Below are 23,463 nucleotides of genomic sequence, written 5' to 3'. Positions count from 1 at the left end.
GACGAACGTTCAACAGAACGCTATTATATATATATACTAATCGCCAATAAAAACGTTTGATTGTCTGTCATTTAAAATCCATTACAATTTTCATTCCGTATTCAGATTTTTTCTCGTTTTCGCTCGTAAGCCGTCACCAGAGAACAGTGTCATCGTTATTAATTATTACATTATAATTTATAATATATAACAAAGTCTGCAGAGTAGTCATTCGTGTCGTTGAACAAAAAACCGCATTCGAATTTCAACCTGCAGAACTTTCGCTGTTCTAATATTTTCAACGTCTGTTTTTCGTCATAGATAAAAAAAACCATACGGAAATTAAACACAATATTATAATAAGTCAGCTAACGTCCGAAATCGTTCTGACCTTTAACAGGTTAATTTATCATCATATATGCATTATGCATGCAGAAGCGTAGTGCATAATATATAATTTATATATTATGGTGCATACCTATTATAGGTATAATAGGTACCTCGAATTTGCGACCATATACATAAGAACTTCGCTATTCTAATACTATCAACGTCTGTTTTTCGTCATAGATAAAAAAAACCATACGGAAATGAAATACAATATTATAATAAGTCAGTTAACGTCCGAAATCGTTCTGACCTTTAATAGGTTAATTTATCATCATATGATTCATATGCATGCAGAAGCGTGGTGCATAATATATAATTTATATATTATGGTGCACCTATAGTTACCTCGAATTCGGAACCATATACATAATAATTTTATAATATTACGACGTGACGTATTATAAAATATAGTGTCTTTGAAGCGCGACATCGGAAAGTGAAGATTACTTTATTATCATAACGTATCGTTCAATAATATCATAATGTTGTGAAATCGACTAATATGGGAGAGAGGACCTCTTAAGCCGTACACGTACGCTCTGACGTTGTGCGATAAACGAACACTATACTACACGTTACGACCACGAAACTTTTCGCAGCCATTTGAAACCGGTTCCCGCCGAGGCTTTTGTCAGCAATCGTACGTCATATTTATAGGTAGGTACTATTATACACATCGTAACGCGCGATAAGATATTTTGTATCCAAATGTGCGGCGGCTGCGATGATCGCGATCGATTATCGTAGGTACGAGTGAAAGTCGTGGCGCGAGGCGTTTGTACGTATAGAGCTCTGCAGCAGCGAAGAGCGCCGCACAATATTCCGTGGTCGGAAAAGGTCAATGTTGCCAAAGTCGCTCCGCTTGAACCCTATACACACAGACCCCGACGGACGGTGGGTTTGGAGGAATGAAAAATATGAGTAAAACGATCGGACTGTCGTCGTCGGGGGCGGTCGGTGGCTCACGAATAATGTGTGTGGCGATATGATATTGTATAATAATAAATATAAATATATAATATCTGCACGAATGAAACGTGATAAGATATTTAAGAGAAAAAACCTGCTGGCTGGTTATTATACACGTGCACGATAATTACTGTTAATAATGTACAAATTATGACCCACGATGATAATAATGCTGCTGCCCACGACGGTCTGCCGCGCAGTATTACGTTATATTATATTACAGTCGACGGCTCACACGGATTTTGAAACGATGTCTGTGCAGTATATCTATATATATATTATATATTTGAGGTACAATGCGTTAGCAGATTTATGACTTAGCAACTATTGTTCGCGGATTGACGGGCGGATTCGTGAAGGTGAAAATCTAATAATCACTATAAATACTTCGAATAGAACGCAACGAAATCGATTAAAAAATACGTCTCTACGGCATAAACAAGCGAATATTTGAATCGTTGTGTTAGAATGATAATTTTTGTACATTCATACAGGTAGTACCTTAACCTTTTATAGCAATTGCTATAAAATTTGTAATTTTTTTTTCTTTACAGCTTGGTAACTATGTTTTATGGATATTGTTAAAAATATAATTTTACGAGAATAAGTGTAAAATTATAACTGGTACGATATTTAGTCTATACTATTCCTCGACATGTACCGATTACTATTTAGATACTACCTATTATTATCTATATTTTTCAAGTACACGTGTTTTTATAATCACTTATCAGGTATATTATATTGATATCGGTGCGTAATTTATAACATACCTACGATTTACAAACAGTAGTTTATTACTATTTAGCGCTAACTTTGCACATCGTATAAAGTATCGAGAAAAATGAAAACTTAGGTTTTTATTAGGTGTGAATGATAAATTGAAACCTATAGAACTTTTTAGGATAGCGCTTTTACACCACCCGCAAATGTTCAACATCTTTATTTTGCAAAAGATGGATCCATAGAGGAGTGTATGCAAGCCAAAACAAACTTTTTTGTAAAAAAAAGCTCGAAAGAAGGAATTACATAATTATTGGTTCAATAATATTGGGGATGAAATGTTATATTTATATAATAAAGGTATAGGTCACTTGAATTCGTCATGGAAATTGATATGTTGAATAATTATAGGTATAGTATAGGTATACTCTAACCAGTAACCATTAAGCCTTATGTCTATTTAGGACAAAATTTTCAGTTATACGTTATAAATTATAATAATACTTCATGTACCGATGTGGAAATGATTATGGTTAAGTCAGATATATGTATATAATGGAATTTAAAATTTTTAATTTTAATCGTGGTTTTATTGTGTTATTATAAATTATAATTATTTATTATTTACGTATATCATTATAGTTATTTTATAACATATCGTAAGTCGTAACCTTACCACATAGCACTCATACTTAGACGTACTAAATCATTATTTACAATTTCACGTTAAATTATTAACATTGTATTAAAAAAGCAAATCGTGTAGTAAAAGAAACTATAAATTATTTCTCAAGTATGATTAGCTTTGAAATGTTCACGGGTTTTAGAATTTTACTTAAATTACCATTATATTTTAGCATTGTATAAACATATGTAATTAACGTTTTGAAAGTACAAAATCGCCCAGCACGAATCCCACGGCAGAGTAATTATTATTATTGCCAAAAATGTGCTTGAATGATATTATATGATGTTATTATATTAAATGTTATTGTTTACACTAAAACATTTTCACAATAATTATTTATAATACTTATTTAATGAAAAAAACATTTTCATTTTAGGTAATTGTTTATCGATGCGTCCATCTTCTCTTTTGTAATACCTCTTATTATTAACACAATTTTAACACTTTTTACACTATTATTGACTCTATAAATAATATTGTACATCTGTACCTATACATGCACTCATAATGTACATTTATTTTTTAGTGTTTATTTTATACATTATATGTTCATTAATATATAAAGCCGTTACGGTCGAGGATTTTATTACATATACGATTCATTTAACGTTCCTATATAAAAATACAATCTAACTATAGGTACCACAAATTACGTAGATTTATTGCACGCTTAAGCTATAATATTTTTAATTTACAGACACATAAGATCTATAGACGACGGTATGTTAGTCATGTAATTGCACTATATATATTATTATACGTTATGTATATGGTGACGATAATATGTTATGAAAGAATATCGTCGAAAATAAACTGCATATGCGCCTAAAGCTTCTAGCCGATAATATATAGTGTGTATACTAATTTAAAGATATTATAGTTATTTTAATTAGCGAAATTAAAAATGACCACAGACACGATCAATTTGTTATCGTTTAAAATAAGATGGAATGTCGTTTGGTTGGTCTACGGAGAAAAAACACCTAACACGTAATCCATATCCCCTTATAAGTTATATTATGGGCACAACGATTATGCTTATGCATATGATATATTACTATTATATTATACGTATGTGATACACTTTCACTCTTTTCGAATAATCGATACGAATGTTCCTACATGCGTGTGTTCCTTTGATGAATTAGATTACGTACCTATATAGGTATTATATTAGTATTATAAAGTGTACACGATTCAAGGTCAATTTGTACGAAGTATCGTATTATATATAGGTAGGTATATATGTATATTATTATACTGGCAATATATTATAATATTATGTTTTTACGTTATCTGTATGACTGTAATATGAACAATAAGTTTTTTTTTTGTTTAAAGTTAAACATTACAATAACGTATAACTATTTAGAAAGTGTAGATTTTTTAAATAGTGATGTGTGAAATAAACACGTCATGCATAATATTATATATGTTTCATAGATTTATTTGTGTTTATAGTGGTATAAATTCCTCATGGAAAGAATAACATAGTATCATAAATAGACGATGCTCGACGATAAGTCTTAATAAGCTAAAGTGTGAACAATGACAAAAAAAAATGTAATACAATTTTGCAAAATGTTACAGTCTAATCACTGTTATGTTTAAAATCTGAATTACTTTTTTATTATTCCCATTCACATAATCAGCTTACAATGAAAAAATGTACCATCCTAAAAAACACCTTTTATACATATTAGGAATAGCATTGTTTATATGTTATTTGTAAAATAGATATTATGTACCTACAAGTTATCATAGTGTTGGAGGATTGAGAGGGAAATGACCTTTGTTAAGCGAAAGTTGTTATTGAAAAATTATTTATATGTATCATTTATGTTTGACCACAAATAATAAAACTGCAGACCGCGTTCTTCATATTACACATCTCTATGTACTATGATATACGTTATTATTTATCTTCTTTAAAATTGATGTGGTTTGATTGTCTCACCACCAAACATATATTAAAAAAAAGGTTTAGGGGAAATTATACATGTTTCCTCGTAACAGGTACCTAGATCTAAATAGTTTTATGGCTTCATCACTTACACTTGCAAGCGTCTTCGGGAAAGAAATCTTTATAATATATATTATTTAAATTATTTTTAGTAACACATTTCTCGTTTCGTTAAGAATCAAAAATATCTACTATTTTTTACTTTTAATAGGTATTCATAATATTATATTAATTAATTTGTCATTGTTTTCTTATGCCTGTGAAAGCTTACAGTTTTAACCACGACTAAGCATAGTTTTATAAAATATTATATTGGCACACTGTTATTCTAAATATTTGTTAACAAAGTAAATATTTTATTGGATAGTGTTTGCTATTACTTATTATATTATTTAAATATCCAGTATTCTTATTCTTTGACTACTTCAGTATAAATGTTTAATAGTTCTCCTTTTTTTCATACAAACACTAATGCATGTAGTATTTTTTAATCAAAACGTGTTTTATTACATTTTAGGTATGCATTTCCGATCATCGATTAAAAAGTTTTTATAGTAACTCACGACTCTTAACATTTTGTAGAATTAAAAAATTGTTTCCATTAACATAAGTTATTAAAATACGATTAAATTATAAATTCCAACGTAAATGTTATTTTGATTATTTTAATGCATAAATAAATTAGACAATAGTTTACTAAATGTATGTATAGTGGAGGTATACTCTACACAAGTCATAATATATAGAATACAGCGAGCACTCAACAGTCGCGGGCACTCGCCAATTCAAGTATTTTCTTGTTTTGTTTTGTTATAATATGCATATTATAATTATTGCTTAAAAATGTATTCACCAAACGCTACAAGCCTATTCAAATTTTTTTTTCGATATAAAATATAAAATCCAATCACTTACATAATAGTCAAATTTAAAAAAAAATTGCGACGTTTAATTCCTGTGCTCCGATCGATGTAGTCTATTTTACACATTCAAGCATTTAATAATGCGCTATATAGCATAATTAAAATAACTACTTACATATTATAACACACCGTCATAATATTATCGATAATAATAATTTCGTGGTTGATTTTTAATGCAATATATAAGTACTAGATACATCCACGATCGGTCGTCTGCAGTTATCGTTTTAATCCCGAGGCACTTCGAATAGTTGTAACGATTCCTTATGAATATATATTATGCACAGTACACAATGCTAATAATAGTAAGAATCGGGTACTCCAACCCACCCAGAATTTTGGGAAATTTAAAATATCATTGTGTTTGATCGTGAGAGATACAACACATCTAATCAAGCATAAAGAAAACTCAACTGCTACCAATGTGTTGTATCTCTCACGATCAAACACAATAATATTCTAAATTTCCCAAAATTCTCCTCATTTATATTTTATAAAAGGCACATCTTATGCAACCCATCTACATGGATAAACCACTCCGGGAACAAAACATCCACCTTGTACGAGATTTTTTTTAAACCATTACAATATTGATAAAAAAAATATAATATTATTATGATTTTGCCATTACATAAATAAAATATATAATAATATATATGCACATTACTCCATGTAGTTTAATCATTTACAATCTTAATTAGTTCATAGTATAATTGAGTTTAAATAAGATATTTGTGTTTTTGAATGAAGACTTAAGAAATAATATGATCTATAGAATAGTTAGGAAGCCTTTATACCTAAAAATCAATCAATCGATTCCATCATTGAAATTATCATTGAGACTGTACGCATAATCTTTTCATCTTCTTTCATATATATTCTTCACCCTTTTTCGACGTATAAATATATGTGGTTTCGCACGTTTATGTACATATTAATATATTACATACCCACATTTATATATATAATAATAACAGTGAAAGTTCATGTTGCTTTCACATTCCCCAGTTGGCTGCACTGCCATATGACATTTACGCGTTAGTCGTCGAGGTGTTGCGTAAGTAAATTAAAAATAAATAATAAAAATACACGTGGGACTACAAGTTAAAACTACCTATAGTACCGAAGTATTATACTAATACCAGCTATTCCTGCAGCACCGTGGCGGACGAGAGACTTGAACGCCCAGACCCGGCCCATCTCGACGGGCCCGCTGCGCCGTTCTGAGATTTCCGGAAATAATCGGGCGTTGCGCGCCGCATGTCGTTTAGATACGCGTCATACTCTGCGTTTATACAATACTACTATGATATACATATATACCGCTTATTTATAATTTATCATATTATATCATATATAATAGTATATAATATAATGTATATACCATGTATTTAAGTACGATTGTTTACGAGTTTATGACATACACGATATTATTATAAGTTATGTAGGGACGGTTTTACTACTGATAAACCTTGTTTATCTCAAGTCCGTTGTCCGTTTGTTCTCCGATTAATTCATTATTGCCATATCACGTTACACACAATATGTAGCATATGTATCACAATCGTCAATATGATTTGTACATCTTAAGCGCGCGTACCTACATAATTTAATATGTAATATTATGGTACATATACCTGGCTGCCTAGATAATTAGACTGCATAAGATGCAAAGTTTTCTAACGTAAAAAGTATACTTGTACTTACGCAGAAAGGTACTATATCATTACGATTTCTATTCAAATAATAGCCGAGTTGAATATACCGAGTTGATGGATAATATATGCGCTGTACGGTTAAAACGCGATATCTTGTAGCACATATATAACGATATAGCGATTCAGTAGTTTAGTCGAAAAACATGTTCGAGAGAGGTATAATTTTACGTGCAAATTTCGTTGCCCACCTAATTTTCATATCCATAATCTATTATACATATTATATAAGGTGAAAACTATCCGACATCCGTCAACTTAAAGAATATTATATGTTTCAGACGTTTAAGTTCGGAAATTAAAGTGTCACAATGAATTGCATGTTGTGAAATTGGTTTTGTTGATCTAGACATCACTTTTTGCTCTTAACATATAATTACTGTACTAATAAATACATTATAACATTGAATTGTTAATTGTGCTTATTATTATAATGAATGTATACGAGTATACCTAAGTACAGAATAGTATTATAGTGATCTACATATCAGGCATAGGTATATAATATAATCGCGCTACAAAATCAAATTAGATATTTTATTTGTCGGTACTATTTTTGTGGTATATTATATATATTATTGCACGTTTCTTTATTTGTACCATTTTATGAACACGCGAGACGCACGTTGAATCAGTATCTAGCGGTGTATTTATTATGTATGGTACAATATTGTTGAACTTTATATAATTTTAAACAATCCTAATATGTTAATAACCTATAGTTGCTATATTGGCAAAATATGATAATTTATTGGGGCTAAGTATACTGATAGTAAAGTATTAATTACTATATTAAAACAATATTTATAATTTTGTGAACTAAAATTTTTTTGTTTTAAAAAAAATATTATTTAAATAATATTTTTGTATCATTCTGAGCGTTAAAATTGAATCTTATTTTTTTTTAAACTGTCTATTAAAGGTACTGGAAATTTATTAATTTACTTTACGTAATAAATTCGCAATTTAACGAATTTGCATGGGACTGTAAATATAGGTTACATATTATATTTATGTGGTACGCTATCTTAAAGGTATTACTTAATAGTTAATAGTTAATATAATATATTATTAGATATAGGAAAAAATTAGATCAACGCAGTTTTAATTTCACAAGCACATCATAATAAATTTATCCAAGGCGAGTTTGTGATCAAGACACACACGTAGGTATATATATACGGTCGAAAATAGTTTAATTGGTCAATAAAAATTATTATTACGCAATATTGGTAAATTGATAATCGTAAATCGTCCGTGCAAGTATAATACAAGAACGTCTATGAAACCAATAATTTTATTTTGTTCACACGCGTGCACCCATTTGTATCCATAGGTATACTTTGACGGTTTGGCCACCATATCCGTCATGTAACTGCAGATGTACCGACTTATTTTAATGGAAAACAACATTACGTCAATATATGTGTTTATGTGTGTGTGTGTGTGTGTGTGTGTGTGTTGCTGCAATCGTATTTGCCTAATTGTGCGAACCCTCAATTTTATTTTTTAGGTCGAATCTTTGAAGTATCTTTTTTCCTCAAAATATTTCCCATGAGAAATTATAGTACCAGCTATAATATATTATGTACAGTATGTTTCATCACTAAATAACTTTACACATATCATGTGTTGAATCGCACAGTGCGTATTGTATAATGTGATACATTTATAATATTAGACCACGTTGCACATCTGATGACACGTGATATACATATATCAATTATAAACCCGTGACTCCTGAAACCATGTTGATGGAGTCTCCGTGTCAACGCTGTAATTGAAACAATATATTATTATAATATATGCGCATTGTGTACGACTGCAAAATATACGATCCGTATTTAGGAGCTTATAATAATAACGCCGCCGTCGTATCTCCTTTCACTATATACGAGATGCTGCGATGCAAATCACATCTATCATTCACGCCTCTTATAAGGTCGAAACGAAATAATGTTCACAAAAATAATAATAATAATATATGTACGTGTTGCATATGTCCCTGTGTTTGTTTATGTGTGATTAAGTAACTTTATATATATTTACGTTTAACAGTTTCAAATATATAAATAATATATTATGTATTTCCAATCCTGCCCCTCCGACCTCGGCGAAGACGTAATATACGCATCTAATCTATATCCATCTGAGTTGTGTGAATTTATATTTTTAAGTTCAAATATGTCGTCGATTACTTAAGTATTTTACTGTCAAGTTTAAAAAATAGTGCAATGGTATATACTTACATACAATTTGTAATCGACAATATCAGCTATGGTCTATATAATACATATATTACCTATATATTATATTATGGTATACCTATTGGTATTTATGCGATATACCTAACTTATACCAGGGCAGACGATATTATATATTTACATAATTGTACAGATAACCTGTAACCTAACTTGTAACCTTTGCAAGCATTGACGTATGGCTATATCTTAATCGTTCCGATGATCGCAAATATTCTTATATATTATAAGCATAATATAAGAAAGTAACCCATTATTGTCTATAGTTTAGGTTAATTTCTACGCAATACAACCGGCAACCACTGCGATACGATCGAGATTCGTAACTTTTGGTTTTCGTTTGGAAATATTATTTTCGACTGATAATAATAATATTATATTGATGGATACGCGCTTATTGCAGCAGCGGATAATTGAAAAATGTACACCGTGAAAATATTAGATGGTTTGGTCCCAATTAAATTAAACAGAAGCACGTTCGGTAAAATAACTTGCATATATACCGCAGTATCCACATAATTGATTTAACCTTACGACTAGTGATTTTTCTTCATAGGGAGTTCTTCTTTTAAACTGGTCTAATAAGTAATAGTGAATGTTCGTGTATTTACGTTTAAATTATCCGAAAGCCGACCAGTCGTATGAGGAACATCAAATACGCGCGAAAAAAACTAAAAAATCGTTTAAAATCATTTTGAAGGCAGTCAAGTAAATTATGTATACAGTGAGTATACAATATAATATACTAAAGTATATACGGCTATACGCCTTACAATAATTACATTTTAAACATGACCGAAGTGTGTTTTTCGACTTATAATTACGGCGATAAAAATGATTTGTAAAATACTGTGGGACAGCTCATGTTACAAACATATATATGTATTATACATGTGCAAATGAACTATATACCGGGCATCTACAATATTAAAATATGTTGTAAACAAAATTCTTTGTGATAAATCGATAGTTGTCTATTAACGTTTATAATATTGTCCAGTATAATATATAATTAATTGTAAAATATGATCGGGAAAATATATTATAACAACAGTTTAAACATTAATGTACCTATATGTACATCCTAATAATATAATAATTACTCGTATGAGTTCAAAGAAAAAAATATCTTAAACCGCATTCTTTGACCGGAGGTCCAATAACTAAATATTATGATTTATGTATACGATATAATTTTCTAAATCAGTGTATTTCCGGGACATTGTGTCAAGAGAATACAAATGTAGTGGTTATTTTTTCATAAGCTTTAAACTAACCTAAAATGTATGTGTTTTTAATTTAAATGCATCAAGTTTTTAACTCTGCAGAAAGTTTCATGAAAGTTGGTCTGATCATCAATAAAAATAAAAACGTACATAGACGATATTTGGAAATGGCTAAGATGGTTAAGTATATAACCCTAGTAAGTTGTACATTTGTATAGTACAAATATTGAAGATACTTAAAAATGAATACATATTAATTATCGTACTTATATTTTATATAATTTTGATTAACGATTATAATTCACACATAATATACAAAAACAATATGAATTTATATAAGACTCCGTATAGTCATTATTATAATAATATAATAATTATAATGAAATAATACATAATAACGTGTTGTACATCTGCACACATTGAAACGTGAGAAATAATTGTTCAATATGTTTGTAATGTTAAAAAGAACCACTACGAAGACTACAGAACAAATAATAATGTTTACCATCGCGCACGGTCGTGTTTGTAATGGTTTTTTTAAAAGACAAACGTCTTGTTGTTCACTTATGATAGAAGTGCCGAGTAAACACAAGACAGACAAGACGTGCGCCCCAGTGCGTTTCAAGATCGTGACCACGAGAAAGACCATCTCCTCGACATAAAACTAATTATCTACGCATTAATTTCCCATAAACCCATACCGAGTAAGCTGTATCGACATGGTTAATTGTAGAGATTTGCCGGTTGCAAAACGGATCATTTTCTCTTCGACCAAAATTTTCGCCGAACTAGGTCGGAATCACACGGATTGTGAATTTCGCCTGCAAAGAAACAAGAGGAATTTTTTTCTGGGCTAAAGAATTTAATATAATCATTTGAACACATCATGCGTTACGTTTTAAGGTTTCAATGCCGTATTAGACTAATATGTCACACTGGCATACTCGTGAAAAATAATTGATTTAAGCAATAAATTATCCTTTGAATAGAAAACAACACAAATCTGCAGATTATTTATGGGAGCAGTGTAAGCAAGTAAGTAAGTATTTATTTTATTGGCTCATATACTTATACAAATCGATTCGCGTTGACCATAAACATTACAAAATCAAATGAGCAAGATATTCAATCATGTCAAGTTTATACTTATCATCGTCACCTTCTGCTCGCTGCTCCCAAATATATATACGAGTAAATATAACTGCTATAGATATACATAATAAAAAATGTATGTATACTGCCTACAAAACATTAGAGGTACATATTTACGTTATGCATCGTGCGTATATCCATCATTATAAACTTAAGAATAATTTAGACCAATATTAAAACATTTTATTCGTGGAGAGGAATTATTGTCCATCAAAAAGGAACGATTATCGACGAGTGTTTTTTTGAAAAAATTTCCAATTGGCATAAAAATATGTCTTATATGACGGAAGGGATAAGACTACGTTTGAACAGATATAATATATACATCGGTGATTTATACACCATATACAATATAGGCATTTATATGACCATCGGAGAAAGTTTCTGTGTTAATTTCATGAACATAATGTGACAGTATTTCTTATAGGTAATACAATATCACGGACCAATCGATTTATTAATATGTTTTTATTGCGGACGTATCCTATCCGTCATGGACGGTAATATTTTACAACGGAATGCGTCCTCGAAGACGGTGACGTTAGATCAGTGTAATCTTAAATATATAATAAAGGTTATAATAATTATATGCAGACATAAAAAAAAAAAATTCGAAAACAATCATGTAAAGTATTGTATTATAATGAAAAAAAAATCGTCGCCTGTTCTATTTTGTTACGCAGTACTTGCTCTTATATAACAATTGTATAAATATATAGGTATATAATATTATATTGGCGTTGGGGCAGATTATGATTTATTAGAAAAAATGAAATTGCTGTAATTATTAAATTATATCCCATAGTATATAGGACCGTCTGTGGGATTTTAATACTATGCGATGACTGCATGGACGTATGACTAATATATAGATAAGCGTGACTTTCGCGTTCCATACCTATACAACACACGTGTTATTATTACTTATTATTATTATTATTATTATTGATGGACGCCTTTTTTCCCTGACTTATTATTGTTATTATTATTGAATTTTAAGGACACGAATATTACATTTGTCGAAGAATGAAAAACGAATTCGGATCAAGGTTCAACGAACACACGTACCTACCTATATACATACAACTGTGTATACTGTATGTGCGCATGCACAGCAAATAGTTAAACAAATATTATACCTATACAACACGCTCGCGTCTGATCACATAATAATATAAACGAATATTATTTAATTATAATCACGACGTCTGCTCGTGATTTCACTGTGGGATTATCGAAACTTCGCGCAGTGACACATAATATTTGGTTGGCGTAATGGCGTGCATAATGAATTTCTCGATTTTTTTTCCCGTTGTATCTATACTAACTAATATGTATATTGATGAATTTTATGGTATCGGCTGTCCATTTGTCCGTGGCTGACTACGGTATTTACCTATATGACTACCAATGATAATTAGACGTATACTTTACTTATCTCAATATATACGCGAAAAAATTTCATTTGTTTTACCCAAAACCACGACTTTAATTTATGTGCGTTTTTAAATCCATTTCGCGCACAAACTGTATATTAAACCTATTTCGTGATTTATTACAAAGATACATCGATATCTACGACAAATAATATTTAATAATATTATGTATACCTACACCTTGATGTTTTGTGATACGTCCCTGCTCAATACTTGTTATAATATAGTACATACATTACCTAATATACTTATATATTATATTTAATATATACGTAAGTACTTTCTATCAATTCATATTTTACCGCGATCACAATGCAGTAGGTAATGTATTTTTATTGGAAATTCCTATATACTATTATAGTCATACTGGCTACTCTTTATACGAATAATAATTATGTGCAGGAAATAGATAAAATTGTTTACCGCTCAAAATTCATAACACCTATGAAAATCTAACTATTTATACTATGTACAAAACATGGATATTGTCATATTGAATAGAAGTATAAAAAATCATTTCTAGACTTGTAATATGTACATCATATACCTACGCGAGTTATAGGCATCACATTTTGATGTGGTCATGTGGACACTGGACATAGTACGCAGACACATCAATTTACTGTTAATATTGTATAGTATTTTTTTTACCTGAATACTGTTCGACAATTTTTATTTTATCTTTTATAACCCTAACTGCATTAATTACCGTATTAATATTATGTAACTTGCATATCATATAGTTGTTTTCTATATTTAAATACAAATACTAGTATATTATTAGGTACGAATTAAAACTATTGTCACTACAGTATTGATTTTTTACTTATTAGTTAATAGTTATATATTGACTTCTCACTCAGGTATTATACATGAAATATGAAGTATATGAAGTATACTATGGTTGCCTTTAAAACCCAGCGTATATTTGTGTATTTCTATTGGTTATAAATCATAATAATAAAATGTACCTACGTGGCTACATATTGTGTAGATAATGGTATAAATGTTATATTATTTTGTTTGTTAACAATGCTCGTCTTGTTTAAGATAAATTATAATAACGTTTGTTCATGTTACAAAACAGTAATAATTGTATCAATAGACAATATACATAAGTACACGATTATACGAATCAGAGAGACTATAATATTAATAGTTACAAATTACAATACTGAAATGAACTATTACCGTACCCACGTGGCATGTATGAACGCAAATACACAATAATGGGTGACTCTCGTATAGAATTCAAAATAATATACACAGATACACTGTAGGTATCTGTATGCTTTTATTCAGGTAGGTATATCATATTAAAAAAAATTTTGAAGAAAAAAATAAAATAAGTGATTATAGATTGCTTGCCAAGACTGTTCCGATTTACAAGTTAAAACTTATGCGCGGTACAATAAAATAATATACGTAACCTATAATGGTTAAAAAGCTTAAAAGAATTTCACGATGGACATGATTTCATACATTAGTTGGACGCAAACACCAAACGGTTTCATTTATATATTCGATTCTAATCTATTCGAAGACAATCCTTTGGACCACAAGACGTGGTATCAGACGACGATTTCTCAAATAATATATATAATTTAGGGCATTTATGCGTAGGTTTGTACACTAATAATTAGTAATTATATCAGTCGCTGTATATCTGTAGATATACAATATAGACCACTAACAACAATACAATATACTGTCGACTCACCGCGTGTTTTGTTTTGGGTGAAAGAAGAAAAAATTAAAATAATAAACAGTCGCGTTCACACGTACGCAGAAAACCGCACACGATGAGGTATTATATACAAAATAATAATATTATAACAATCGAAAGTAGTCTACAGCGTCTATCTCGGGGCAGAAAAGTATATGAGGACGGTGTAAGTCCGACGACGGTACAGCATACCACTCATTATTATTATCATCGACCATCGTTGTGGACCTTGCGGCGCGATGGTTAAATAACTCAATAATGAAAAACAAAACGAAACGCAATAAGCCACCACATAATGATAGTAATAAGTATATTATATTATATCAATATTATTATACTGTAAAATAGCTTCGTGTAGAAATCGAAGTCGTTCATGAATTTTGATACGCGTGCACGGTGTGCCTGTGTATTATAGTATTATTGTAAACGACGTGCAATTATAACACGAAAACGCGATATGCCTATCTATACGTATAAGTATAATATACTACAATAGTAACAAGAATCTAGCAATGAATAAGTGAGTATATTATACTAATATATTATTATATAGTTTTTTTTTTTCATTATTTTTCGCTCTAGCAGTCTCGCTTTTGCCTTATTATATCATATAATATTATTATAATTTTACATCGAAACTGAATCGGTCACAAAAGCCTCCGAATTCCCCCCGCCTACTACCAATATTAATTATTATTATATAATATGTGAACCATGGGCGCCTGCAGAAATATTTCTAATATCCTATCCAATATAATATAATATTATGATATGAAAAATATTGCTGTCACATGTCTGATTTTAAAAAGCCAGTGAAGCAAACATTCAATCAAGCTTCCACACCGCGGATGCCTATGTGATCATAAGAATAGTCATACCTTTACGCACCCTATCGCGTCATATTGTCATAATAATATGAGAGATGTATCTCGGAATTTCGAATCGCAATCGATGCTCGTACTGTGTTAGTCAATATTACTTGCAAGTTGCAACATTTTACTTATAATAGGTAAATATAATATGACATATCACATATTATATTGTATATGTTGACATGTTGTGCTGAGTGAGACGACGCTGTTCTCAAGGGACATTTTTCATCAATAACGAAATGATTGAATATCTTACGATATTGATGTACGCTGCAGCATGCGGTCGCAGTATTAGAATTTCTAACTGTTACATGCATGTGCAGAAGCTTAAAATTAACGTTTTAAACACGAAATTTAAATTGGCTTGACGATATACATTAAATTTGATATAACTTTGTACAAATTGAGTACGCGTATTAAACGCGTATTCGTTTGCTGAATATTCTCAAGTCTCATGTTCGGGATAACACCACGGGTTCTCTAACCGTGAGCTGTCATATTGCGTACGTCGCGATTAAACCGACGAAGCGTTGAGAAACCACTTTTTGTTTAAGTATGTTTGTATACTTTATATTATTTTCACTTTAAATTCAAATAGTCTTCTCCCGCGTACGCACACGGGCACACGTGAATATTATTCTTGTTTAAAAAGTGTACCTAAGTGATATACGATATAAAGTGAATACGTTGTTAAATATCATAATTATAATATGACTGGTAATTTTTTGTCGGTACACATATTGCAGGTATGCTTAATTTTGTTACTTATGTATTATATATAGTTTTCCATACCATATGGTTAGGTATATGCTTACGTATTATATATTATACCTTCTACGTGTTTGCGGTTACATGTGGTTAATAATACAATACATTGCAGGCAGCAGTTAATGAAGACAATGAAGAAGACGAACCACACGTCTCGTCGTCCAACGGCTAATGGTCATATTGTGATGTATTAATTTGAAAGAGTCAAGGCCAATATTTATTGTTGCATCACTATATATTGGGTCTTCTCCTCGTTATTACGTGTTAATTTTCGATTATTTTCCCTCTATTGTCCGCGGGCACCACCACACAGCTTGGTCGACGACACTATAATATAATATTAAGCGTATGGGCTTGTTTCTTTTTTTTTTTTAGTAGGTATAGTAACTGGTAGATATTATGCGCACGTGCTGTATATTATGTAAATCGTTGATATCATTATTTCCACTGAACGTGTTCTTTGTGTGCGTCTTCTTGATATGACGGACGGAGACAGACGCAGTCGGACTGCTGCCGACTATTACAGTCTCGTGTTGTGTAACTATAAGACTACCATTAACGTGTGACTAATGTGCCGTAATTGGCTAGATTGAAAAAAAATGCTATGGAAAGCAGTTTTGTGACTTTGATTTTTCAAACCGTTATAAAAAAAAACTATAAGTGCATTAAAGTATAATATATTATTATAACATGGTTTTTCACGAAAAATATCGAAAAATATCGAAAACTTGTACGATTCTTGGAGCATTTTTTCCATACTGGCATTTGATGAGTTTTTTTTATTGTACCTAACTATACAGTGAGAATATTATATTATATTCAGTAATGTTATATATGGATTGTTATATATATTATATATATCGACATTATACTCCAATGCTGCACTATTATAGTAAATAATATATTTTACGGATATACTTGTATATCTACGTGGATATATTTTAACTATACGTTTTATCCACGCACAAAAATTGTAAGAATAATTCAATAATATAATGTCATTTACGTAATTGTTTCTAATTTTAAATATTAAATTACACATATAGGTATATAATATGCAGTAAGTAATCAATCTCAAGTTTATTCCATATACTGCACTGAAGGTTCATAAAAATATTTCATTATTATCCGTATTATTAACATGTAACATTGTTTTTTTTCAATTGTACCTATGTAATATTATATAAACAATATTATTACCGAAATACCTTATATATTTGGGTATTGGAATAATATATATACCTATATTTATATATATCTTATAATGTATACTACATAGGTATAATGAAATAAAAATTATAAAATATGACCTCATGTTGTAATTCTACCTCGTGTGATCGATTAATCGAATTTCTCGATGTATATTATATATATTATTATACCGTATACGATAATTTTATCCATAACAAAATATGTATTATGTAGCTATATAAGCTAAGAGGATAAAGTTTGAATGTCATCATAACGTATTAAAATTCGAGTATAGATATTTTTTTTCACTTGCAATAATTTGCATACATATTAATATATTATATATATATACACATAATATGCATTTATATTTCATTCGTTTTCCTAGTAGACGCGTTTCGTTATATTCAAGGATTTTCTGTCGATTCGACCCCGTTTGGCGTAACATCAAAACCTTACATAATTTCCACAAACCAATGTTTCCTAGAGGCTATAGAACCAATTTTTCCATCTAATGACCGGATACGCGCGCGCGCTCTATATTTTAGGCAAGCGGGTACTATAGGCATCATTGACGGTTTATCGACATTAACCATTGTCGCATGACGATAAACCGTGTTTTCGTCATCTAACACTGCCGTATATACACGTATTATACATAACAGGTATATTTACTTAAATAATATTGTTGAATTCGAACAAGCAAAACTCTCATCCTCGCGATATCGTCGATGCACCGCAGACCTGCTGCTGTTGTATAATAGACCACTGCTACTTGCATATAGACATTTTTGTGGACATTTTCTCTGATCTTCGACGAGTTTCCTTGGATACTATGTAGTCGGATATGTACCAATATTAATTATTATATAATATACCTATAGAGGCACAAACGTTCGAGTGCAGGCACGAATAGACCGCACCGCATCGCGATGGTCATCGTCGTCGTCGTGATGAACAAAGACTTTTCACTCACACACACACGCACACACACACACACACACACACACACACACACACACACACACACACACACACACACACACACCTGTATAAGGACTTATTAATTATATTTTGCTCCGATGCTTGCTCCGCCGTCGGGCAGTATACCTCTGCAGTATCTCCTATATTACATATTATACATATATGTGGTGTAAGTGCGTAATACGATATAGAAAAGCGCGCGTGGATCAATGGCGGTGATTCAAATCAATTACATGTCTAGGTCTACCTATGGCTATACACCGCATCCGTCAATTTTCGTACGATTATTGTTTGGCTACATACTGTAAGAGAGAATGTTAATTGCACTCAGTAGTTATCACGGCGACCCCTTGGGAGGTATTCCAGTCGGGTTTTCAATTGCGAACATTTTCGCACACTACGAACAATAATATCTACCTCTATATACAAGTATAATATAATACAACGATGCTTTAAAAGTGCAATCAAAAGAAAATCACAAGGATATTAGGCACATAATAATATAATATATATCATTAATATTTCACGTACGCATGCAGCGGGTTCTGGTGGCTGTGTTGAAAAACCAAATTATATGATTATGTGATCATAATATAATATAATAATAATGTATATTATCGTAATTATTATCATGCGACGTAAAATAGTTACAAAAAAAACAACGCACGTTTGGTCTAGACGTCGCTAGAAAATAAGTATAATAATTATTTATTTTCTTCTATTTCAGCCGGCTTAGAGAACCTTTCACCATTTTCCAAATATTTACATACTCATCAAATTGTGGAGATTCAAATAATGTTTGATTTAAGTTTATTTTAATGCTGTCTTGCAGTCATTTTATAATAAAACAGTCATAGGTAAATGGTTAATCGTGATTAAGCTTTTATGTGGTTATTACTTAATACTTTATTGCATATATGCATATGATGTCTATGGACCATGACATATTTAAATTAGATGCCAAAAATATTATTAAGTACCTACATTGTTTTTATATATGGTAGAATGGTATATTAATTCATCAACGACTGCGAGACCCGGATACATTTTAGATTTTAGAACTTCGAAATTACTCTTAATTAAAATGTATAACGTTGTATAAATGTATAAATGTTGTATAACGTTAAATGTTAATCATATATATATATATTTTTTTTAATTATCTGAATAAGAATGTACCGCATTTAAACTTTAAATTATACTTAGTTGCTTGTATATTATTTATTATTAATTTGACGTATTGCCCAATAATCTGCAGCCTCTAGCTATTAATGACGAATAATAATAAAATATTAAAAACATTCTTCACAAATACATTCAACTTTATGTTAGAATCATTTTTTATTATCAAAAATATGATAACCTTAATCGCTTAGATTACTGAACTATAATAGTTATATCTTAATAAAATAGTAAATAATGTTACATCCTTTTATCTGAAATTATTCATTTTACTTCAATAATAAACAAATAAAAATATTAACACATTATATTAACGTATGTAGTAAACTAAAAAGTTACAAACAAATTATGTATAAGCACTGACAATATTAGTGATAAAATGTAGTTAAACACAGACATACAGTCATATATCTATTGTAATTGTTACAAATAGTAGTAGGAATAAAATCAATCATGAAATACGTTTGTTTAAGATATTAGAAGTTAAGAATTTTTTTTAAAAATAAATAATTCTTTGACTACCAACTACACTTATTACGATAGTTAACCACCTTGTATTTGATGGGTACATATACCTATTTAATACCTATTTTAATACATAACATTACGGTTCATGCACCTTGGTGGGTTTATTTAAATTGAATTAATCTTGATGGTTTAGATAACATATTATAAACTTTCACGCAAGAGATGTAATGTACCTACTACATTATTAAGAATTTAGCATGTAATTACTTTTATTAATTGCCATCGCAATATGCTTTCGACTGCAGTTTTAAAGCCCACGAAAAAAGGTATGATTTTGAGCATTTGTCTACTTTTATACTACCTAGTTAAATAAAATATTACTTATATATTTTTCTCCCAGTCATATATTGAAACCCATGTCTTACATCTCCATACACTTTGTCCCCTGCCTTTCCCTTAACACCACACTATTACATTAATATAATATAAATGATGATCAGCTTTTGCAGTAGTTTAACTACATATATATCATAAATATATATTTATATATAATATGTATCAAACAGTGCTAGAAATAACATTGTTACGAAGTTTTAACCATACAATTTATTTGTATTCATATTATTTTCTGAAACTCAGTATAATACTATTTTGTTGGGTGGAAATATGTTAAGGTAGTAACTAATAGTATTTCTGAAATTTGACTTTAGCGTTAATGAGTATAGGTATAGCTGCCGCAGCGATTAATGATTATAAGTTCTTAATGTAACGTTCAAATTATTCATCGATGATTTTTTTATAAACGACAAATTTAAAATTTAAAATTGATCTATAGTACCTACTTATTTTACAATACCTTGATCAAAGTGCAGTTTATATTACATAATAATTGTTTCATTCTTAAAATGAATAAAATAATGCACAGCTAGTGTGTATTAGGTATATTATATAGTTAAGCATAGGCTTACCCACGGATTTTTTTTCGATTTTTTCAAAAATATTATTCAAATGACAACGAATTAATATCTTTATAATTCGCACTAAACTTTTGAATATTTGTCGTTTCCGACACCTAGATCGATCACGTTGTTACATTATGTGGAGTGAGGACTCGTAAATGTTGATATCTATCGTTTAAGTCTTTCCGACCTATAGGGTGTGACTGGGGTTACCACAATATTGTTATACTCTCCAAGATTAACGAGACGTGTGCGTAATCGATGTAAAAATTATTATTACTAAATAATATCATATAAAAATATCTTGAACTTACGTTGAAATATTGGGCTATCCGTGTTCACGTTAGAATATAATATATATACGACGAAACCGATCACGCACTAGAGTCTGACAGACTTTTGTTCACGGTGATCATATTATCATAATCATTATTAATTCATAATTATTATCGTTTTGTCGCAGATATTATTGTTAAATAATATGTAAAATAAAATAATAAAATTTAAAAATAATAACACGTAAAGATACACACGCGTCCAAACCGGAAAATACGTATGAGAGGACTAACGCTTAGACGGTGTGCGCACATCGCGCTAGACGGCCACGAGGACCGCTGCACCACCAAAGCCCCACTATATAATGTATGCGTACCTAACATAATATATTACTGTAGGCAGGTACCTATATATATATTTATGCGCTTTGCGTTTGAAACAAAACCCTATGTGTTACCGAGCTCGTCGTGGTTGGCTGGTTAATAAATATACATTTTACACAACATATAATAATAACAATAATGATAATGGTAATGGCATAATGTTATAGGTTGGGTTAACGATATATATGTATATAGGTATATATTATATCAGCATATTATTATTATTATTATTATTATTATTATTTATTATTATTATTACTATTATTGTTATTTTATACATGATATAGATGTATCCCATACCTATATAGTATATAATATTATGGTTAAAGCGCTTCTACATGCCGAGAAAGATTTCATAGGATTGTGTCGATTCCCACGCGTCACCGAGATTCATATCAAAAGTTGTTAATACAAATAATATTTTATATTTATGTTATTAGGTATCATGTTTCCGTTTTCGTAACACCGAAATTAAACAGTTGGATATTAAGCTGGTGCTGGTCACTGCTGAGAGCAGATACTCAGTATTTCAGTTGCATAGCTTATAAGGTTTATTTATTTTAATACTATACCTACTAGCTATGGTAATATTATACTATGTACCTAAATATTTAAGAATAATAGATAAGTTTTAAATATCATATTATATTATTTAGGCGTAGACTGTATAGGCCACATTCATAATATTCTTTTATCGATAACTATACAATTAATATCTTATGCTATGTTAATTATGTTTTTTAAATTGAATATTTTATTGTTATAAGAATTCTTCTAAACGCATTCATTAAATATTGCATAATATTTACGCATAAAAGCACTTGGGTCAAGTACTTTCATGCCAATCTCTAGTTCATAACTTTCTTTCATACATTTCTGGTGATTAAGTGTTTAAAAATTAAAAACATACACAACTACACAATATGTATAACTACACATTATAAAGATTTAAGCGAATTTTGAATTGATTTAATATTTGGAAATATCAAAATTACCTGATACTTACTATGATAATAATATTTTAATAATATCTATAACATACACTCCTTAAAAATAAAATATTCGTAAATCGTAATCATTATTTTAAGGAAGATAATTTACTCATATTTAGAAATTTAATTACTTTATAAATTATTATAATCATTATACATAAATATAATGTTGTAACAAAGTGCTCATAAAATATAAACAACGGTAACTACCAATATAATAATTGTAATAAGATTTAA

The 23,463-nt window shown here is 29.9% G+C and overlaps 1 protein-coding gene across 3 annotated transcripts in view; it reads right to left on the bottom strand.

Annotated features, from left to right (window-relative positions):
* LOC100160065 (flocculation protein FLO11) overlaps nt 1-22,225 on the bottom strand; it is a 42,935-nt gene extending 20,710 nt beyond the window's left edge. For all 3 annotated transcript variants that reach the window (XM_029487342.1, XM_016807889.2, XM_029487343.1), the window contains exon 1: nt 21,890-22,225. The gene's annotated coding sequence lies outside the window, so the exon portion shown is untranslated. The remainder of the gene's footprint in view (nt 1-21,889) is intronic.
* Nucleotides 22,226-23,463: the final 1,238 nt, after the last annotated feature.

This window comes from Acyrthosiphon pisum, chromosome A1 (assembly GCF_005508785.2).
Source record: "Acyrthosiphon pisum isolate AL4f chromosome A1, pea_aphid_22Mar2018_4r6ur, whole genome shotgun sequence".
Taxonomy (NCBI): Eukaryota; Metazoa; Arthropoda; class Insecta; order Hemiptera; family Aphididae; genus Acyrthosiphon; species Acyrthosiphon pisum.
Note: the sequence above shows the minus strand (reverse complement) of the source record. Positions and strands in the feature narration are given on the sequence as shown.